Below are 6,785 nucleotides of genomic sequence, written 5' to 3' on the forward strand. Positions count from 1 at the left end.
AAGGTAAATTTAAGGTTAGATTTTAAACTCAAGTCTTGATTTCAAGTTCAACACTATTCATTACACTACCTAGCTGCCTCAATATTACTGTGTTATTTCATGTGATCCTCAAAACAACACTGTGAGCAGATGCTATTATTATCCTCACTTTACAGATGAAGAAACTGAGGCCAGAATATGGTATGACACAAGAATGGCAATAGATATAGTATGGTATAAAATTGGGAATCTTTTTTGTAAAACTCATAAATACTTCCCAAACTAGATTAAAAATAATTGGGAAATGTTTAACAAAGTAAGTGAAGATATAATAAAACATAATTTGTAGTTTCTTGGACATATATTGAAGAATATTTTTTTGAAAAGACATTTCTGTGACTCGACAGAAATTAGGTTTAGACAACATTTTCTATCAAATATCACTATAAATTCCAAATGAATATGAAACATAAACACAAAAGGTGACTACAAACAAAAAATAGAGGACACTGGAATGGTAATGGCTAGAGGAAGAATTCTTAGCCAAACAAGGGATAAGGGTGCTAAAAAACTAGAAAAAAAACAATTTGTACCACATAAAATTAAAAAACTTTTTTCATAAACAAAATTAGTGAAGGAAACATTAGGGTAAATCATCAAGTAGAGGAGGAAAAAATTCTCTAACAAATACCTATAAGTCTAAAATACAAAATAAATAGGAAAATAACTAAAAAAAGTGTAAGATTTATATTATGATATTCATCAGTATATATATGGTCAAAGGATAATGACAAAGAATTTCAAAAGATGGGTCAAGTGTTGACAATCATGTGAAAGACTGAATACGAATAAAAGGCAACATTTAGATTTTACTTAATACTCAACAGGGAAGCTAAGTAATGCAGTGGATACAGTGCCAGCCCTGAGTCATGAGGACTTGTGTTCAAACCTAAACTGAGACACTTAAGCCTGTTTGTCTTAGTTACTTATCCGTAAAATGAGCTGGAGAAGAAAATGGCAAACTACTCCAGTATTTCTGCCAAGAAAACCCCAAATGGGATCACAAAGAATTGGATATGACAGAAATAACTCGAAAGAAAAAAATAAACAAAATTCAACAAATTAGCAGAGGTGATGAAATTATTAGCATTAGAAAAGCAACAAGATGATTACTTTGGTAATCATTTGATTGGTAAAAATGTAATTTGTTGTAGCCATTCTGGAAAGCAAGTTGGAATTATGTGAGAAAACTCGCTGAACTCAATAGAGGTTTGGTTTTTCTTTGAACTAGGGGTTGGTTATATCCCAAGGAATCAACAACATAAATGCTGCTTTTGCACCAAAATACTAATAGCATTTTATGGTAGCGAAAAATCTCGAAACAAAGTAGATGTGCATTGACTGGTTAATGGCTAAACAAATTCTGGCTTATGATTCTAAATATTTATTATTGCATAATAAGAAATGACAATTATGAGGAATTCTGTAAAATATGAGCAGATTTATGAAACAGAGGGAAAGAAGCAGAGCCAAGACTTCTTTCAGGGATTATAAATATGAGGGGGAAAAAATGAACACTCAAACATAGTGAAATGCTGAATTATTTGTGATGAAGTCTGACCTTGGAAAAGAAATGAGAAAACACTTCCTACCTTTCATTAGTGTTATGGAAGATCACAGTCATGGATATTATCAGATGTGGCCATTATGTTGTTTAGTTATGCTTTTTGTTTTTTTTTTTTTTTGTTTTTTTGCTATAAGGTAAGGCTTATTGAGTAATTGGTGATATATCTAGAAATGAGCATGATGGAAAAAACAAACGGCAACCATGACACATACAAAAAAATAACCATAACTTTGTTTAGGCTTGAAAAAAATGCTTCTTTTTCTAAAGATAATTAATTTTAGAGTCAAAGTGTGAAAACATACCTTTCTTTGAAAATACATAGTTCCTTCCAAGTAGAAACAAACCTATCCATTGCCCTCAAGAGGCACCTTTCACATTGCCACCATTTACAAGAAATCCCTTTACCAACTCAATCAGAAGTCTCTTTCCATTTCATTTTATTAAATGTGTCCCAGTGTTTTAGCTTGTCAAGGTCTTTTTGAATTCTGTCATACAACACGATAGCTATTCCTCCTCATGATGTGTCATCTGAAAATTTGGTAAGGATGCCAACTAGGCTGTAATCCAAGTCATTTATAAAACTATCTAACATTACATAATGAAGCACTAATCCCAAGGCATTCCATCACAGGAAGGAGAAAAGACATAGCAATATTATGGTATTACTTTGTCTGCCCCTTAAAACAAGTACAGGGCCAGTCAAGGATTTATTGACTAGATAAGAAATGGAAGAGTTTTAGAGAATATCATAAAAGCTTGAAAAATTCAAAAAATGATGGTTTGTTACTTAAGGAAAAAGGAAAGAAAAATTTAGGAAAGAGTATAATGTTGTATAGTTAATGTTCTTTGATAAAGTCACACAACATCCCATCATAGAAATGGAAAGAGGAAATATACAATGTAATACATAGCACACATAGATTGCTTTTGAAGTGTCAAGATTACAATAAAAGAAATAAAGTTGACCTCTGAATTGAAAAGAGGATGCTATGAGTTGGAAAAGAATATTGGAAATATCATTAAATATAGGTCTCAAGAAATGGATGGAGAACACATCTTTTGGGGGAGGTGAGTAAAATTTTAAGAATAGAAATATGCCCTCCAACTACTATTAAAAATAAGTTGCTTACATATTACATATAGTTTCTAAAATATTTTATTTCCTTATGTGTTTTTGACTTACCTAAAAAACCTTTACAAGTTAGAGTAAAAGCACAAAGCTAGCAATACTTCAACATATGAAAGCACTTGAAATTCCTCTAACGAAAAATGTATTCTCTATTCAACAGTCTTTCTTCCACTCTAGTGGAGTACTCTAGGGATCGATATGATGCTCAACTTTTCCAATGAAGGAAAAAGCTCCAATTAAGTATGAAACAGGAAATGAACAGGGAGGAAGTATGTGACATATCCACTCATGTTTATAAACTCTCACTAAGAAAAATAATGTGCTGATGGATATCAATTAGAATTTTTTATTTTTGGAAAAAATCAGGGTTAAAGGACTTTCTCAAAGTCATATAACTAATAAGTGTCTAAGGCTTGAATTTGATTATAAGTCCTCCAGGGTCCAGGGCTCTAACCACTGTACCTTCCAGGTTCCCCTCAATCAAAAATTTAAAGATAGTTATGGTCATGATGTACAACTCTGAAGAGATCGGGGGCTCAATGACTGAATTTAACCATAGGAAATGTTTGTACAACTATATGTCAATTCAAACAGTACAGCCATGCTCTAGGTATTTATGTCAGATATTTTGTTTGGAACACTGAAAGGTAAATGAAAAATGATTTGAAAGACTAGGTGAACAACAAGTCATAATGGAGGTGAGCTCAAACTTGAAGCTCAATTGGCTTTTGTGTTTTGTGATGCTAAACAAGATAAAACTGAGAACATAAAAAGGTCTCTTTCCTAAATCTAATTCTTAAATCAATGTCATTCAATATGAGAGAAAAAACTTGTGCGTGTGTGAGAGGTGAAGGGAGGGGGATTTGGTTTTGTTTTAAATAAAACACAAAACACCTGTTGCTATTACATAAAGTGGGATTGTAATCTAAATTGCTTGTACTAAAGGACTGACCAACTGTCTCCTAAAACTGGAATGAGCTCCCCGCATGAATGCTGCCTCTAAAATCCCAGCTTCCTTCAAAACTGAGCTTTTAGCACAAGGACTTTTGTAATTATAGCAGTTCTTAGTGCCTAACTCACCCAGCAGTTATTTCTGTATAAATTTTATATTTAAATAGCTAATAGGACAAGGCCGGAGCTGCCCTGCTTGATTCTGTGAGAGTAAAACACTATATTATATGAGAATAAAAACCACCCAGGTCTCTCCTTTCCACCCAAGGGCTCCTGAACTAGGTGCACAAGCCTTTCTCTTACAGCCCACAGTAAAGAGATCATTAGCAATGAATCTTTTAAATTCTCTCTCAGTTCCTAGGGGCAAATAATAGCAGGTCTTCTCAAGCCTAATCTGGGTCAGGGCTAGAAGCAGCCTTCCATTTTCCTGATATTTTAGTGACTTAGGCAACCCCACCCTATTAGTGACTGGAGCAGGACACTTGATAAATTGAACCCAGATCTTGAAATCCTTGGTTGCCTTTTCCATTTCGTTTTTCCTCTTCTACATACAATTAGGCCTCATTATTCACTTACTACACTAAAATTTATATGTAATCTCAAAATCAATACTAATGGCATCATCATTTTTAAATATTGAGAGGCAAAAAAAAAAAAGTCATATTCCCAGCTGAGGTCAAACAGGGCAACGCTGCCTTCTTGTTTCAGCTCCTACCATGAAGGCTTATCCTTTCTGTGTGCTATTGGCTGCCACACTTTTCAGTTTTGTGCTTTCAGTTGGTATTTAAAATGGACCCCAAGCATTGTGTTTAAGGACTCTTCCTTAAGTTCTAGAAGGCTGTCATATGCCTTACAGAGAAAAAAGGTGCGTTAGGTCAGTTTCTCTAAAGAAATATACGGAACATCGGAAAATGAGAAAAGGAATATTCTTCCTGTAAAAGGCCCTCATGAAAGTGACTAAAGCCTGCAGGAGCCTAAGGCTTGTGTATTTGCTGACACATAATTCGCAGAAACAACTGATAGGGTATAGCTTCTAGGGAAATTGAGCTAAGGTTTTGGGGTCCCCTGACTAGGGGGGCTTCTGTTCTAATGTTAAGCCAGTAGTCCTAAATCTTCTGGTTTTGGAAACTCTCACACCCAATCTGTCTGATTCTGACCACTCCTTAGTCACAAAGCTTCTGGCTTCAGGAAACTGCCACAGATTAAACTCCTGAGACAAGAGTCTGACTGATAATCTGGTCAATGAGAAGCAAATTCCTTCTTACCTAGGAGCCATAGAATTAGCCTTATTAATGCTAGAAAGCTGGATAAATGTATCTCATTCCCTTATAATTCAGTCCTCTTTGTAATGGCATTACCAGTATTTACAATAAACTTTGCCCCTTGACTAGGAGATTAGTTCAAGCCTGCAAATTCTTTTGAGACACCTCGGGACCCTAGTGTGGGGTCCCCCTTCCCTACCTCAAAACAACCACTGCAAAAGACTAGACTCCACCGTCTGCTAATTGACCAAAGAACCTGAGCTCAAGCGCTTGGAGCCAAGCTTGAGGGGAAAGGGCTCCTAGCAGTTGGTGAAGGAACCCAAATCCCACCTCCAGGAAGGCCGGACAAAGGGCACTTTAATTCAACGTGCCTTCCTCAGCAGGCCCACAAAGGGCTCCCCTTTTAATCTCCTAGGATACCTATCAACTAGGCTAGTTAAATGTTAGTGCAAGCTGGGGAGGGCCTTCGCAGTACCTAGCTCACACCTGATTTGCACGTTACATCTTACAGCTGGGAAGCCATAGCTCTGGTCAAGGTGACTAGGGAACCCCGAAACTAAAAATCCTTAAAGGAGAAAATCTCCTTCAACTCTGCCTCAGTGAAGGAGGCACCGGAGGAACAAACGGTTTCATATTTGTTATCTTGGTGGGGTGGGCTCAGTCCTGAAACTCACTGAACTCAAATTCCAGCTCAAGCTGAAACCCAGCATGAGCCAACTTGGGACTCCACCCACGAGTTCCCTTCAGCTCCCGTTTATAAAAGAGCCAAACTAAATCTCTCTTTGCAGAGGTCCCAAACACGCCAGCTATGACATGCTTGGGATGCCAAGGGCCTCTGTTCACTGAAATATTCTTTCCAGTGCCATCCTCTTTATCCTCACCTATTTCCTAATCAGACTTTATGCCTCTGTCAGGATTTCTAGCCTTACTCCCAGGCCCCAAAATAAGCCTCTTTTTATCAATCTAGGTTTTCGCGTCTGAATTGAATTCAATGTGTTTCAGGACTGAGGGGACCCCACCAGGATAACAAGGGTGAAACTGTTTGTCCCTGGGCCGGGGTCCCTCACTGAGGCAGAGCTGAAGGAGAGTTTCTCCTTTAAGGAATTTTAGAGTGTCGAGCTCCCCTCTTCAAAGGTCCGGTCAAAAGGGGGAGGGAGAGAAGGTGGTCCCGGGCGAGGAAGTGGTGGTGCCCGTGATGAGGGAGCTCGCTCAGCTCTGCACACGCGTGGGCGCAGGCTCTTAACCTTCCTCCCCCGGGAGCGGAAACTTCGGTGCCAGGAGGTCGGGGCCTCGGCTGCCCGAAGGGGCGGCTTCCTTCCCGGTGGGGGAAGCCTGCTGGGCTCCCCTGCGGAGACTTTTCGGCTTTCACTTTTCACCCATGGCGGGCGTGTCTGGCAGAACTTTTTGCTTTAAGTGTTCAGAGCGGCGCAGAGGTCAACGAGAAGGCTGCGTGGGGGGGCCCGGGTTCGGCCCTTAATCCGCACAGAGGAGGCTTCGGGGAAGGGCTTCGCAAACACTTGCTCCCCTGTTAGGTGGGGGAGTGGGGGGAGCGGTGTGGGGGGCTCGCGCCGAGCGCCAGGGGCTGAGGGGGTCGTGCAAGTGACAGGATTTCCCAGGTGGCCGGGAGCAAACAAAGGTGGGCCGCTCCCCGCCCCGCCCCGACAGGATAAAGGGGAGCGAATAGAGCAGAAACCGGAGAACAAGCTAACATTCCTAAGTCACCTGCCAATAGGCTTTTTCGGAAGAGAGAAGGCGGAATCAGCGTGAGGACGCGATGATGTCACGATCCCCGTAGAGCGCTGTGAGGACGCGATGACGTAGAATTTCGCAGAGGGTG

At 39.5% G+C, this 6,785-nt stretch overlaps 1 protein-coding gene across 1 annotated transcript in view; it reads right to left on the reverse strand.

The window, feature by feature from the left end:
• YIPF7 (Yip1 domain family member 7) overlaps positions 1 to 6,756 on the reverse strand; it is a 55,319-nt gene extending 48,563 nt beyond the window's left edge. Inside the window, exon 1 of the mRNA XM_051966521.1 lies at positions 6,671 to 6,756. The gene's annotated coding sequence lies outside the window, so the exon portion shown is untranslated. The remainder of the gene's footprint in view (positions 1 to 6,670) is intronic.
• Between the last annotated feature and the right edge of the window lie 29 nt (positions 6,757 to 6,785).

This window comes from Antechinus flavipes, chromosome 6 (genome assembly GCF_016432865.1).
Source record: "Antechinus flavipes isolate AdamAnt ecotype Samford, QLD, Australia chromosome 6, AdamAnt_v2, whole genome shotgun sequence".
NCBI classification, from domain to species: Eukaryota; Metazoa; Chordata; class Mammalia; order Dasyuromorphia; family Dasyuridae; genus Antechinus; species Antechinus flavipes.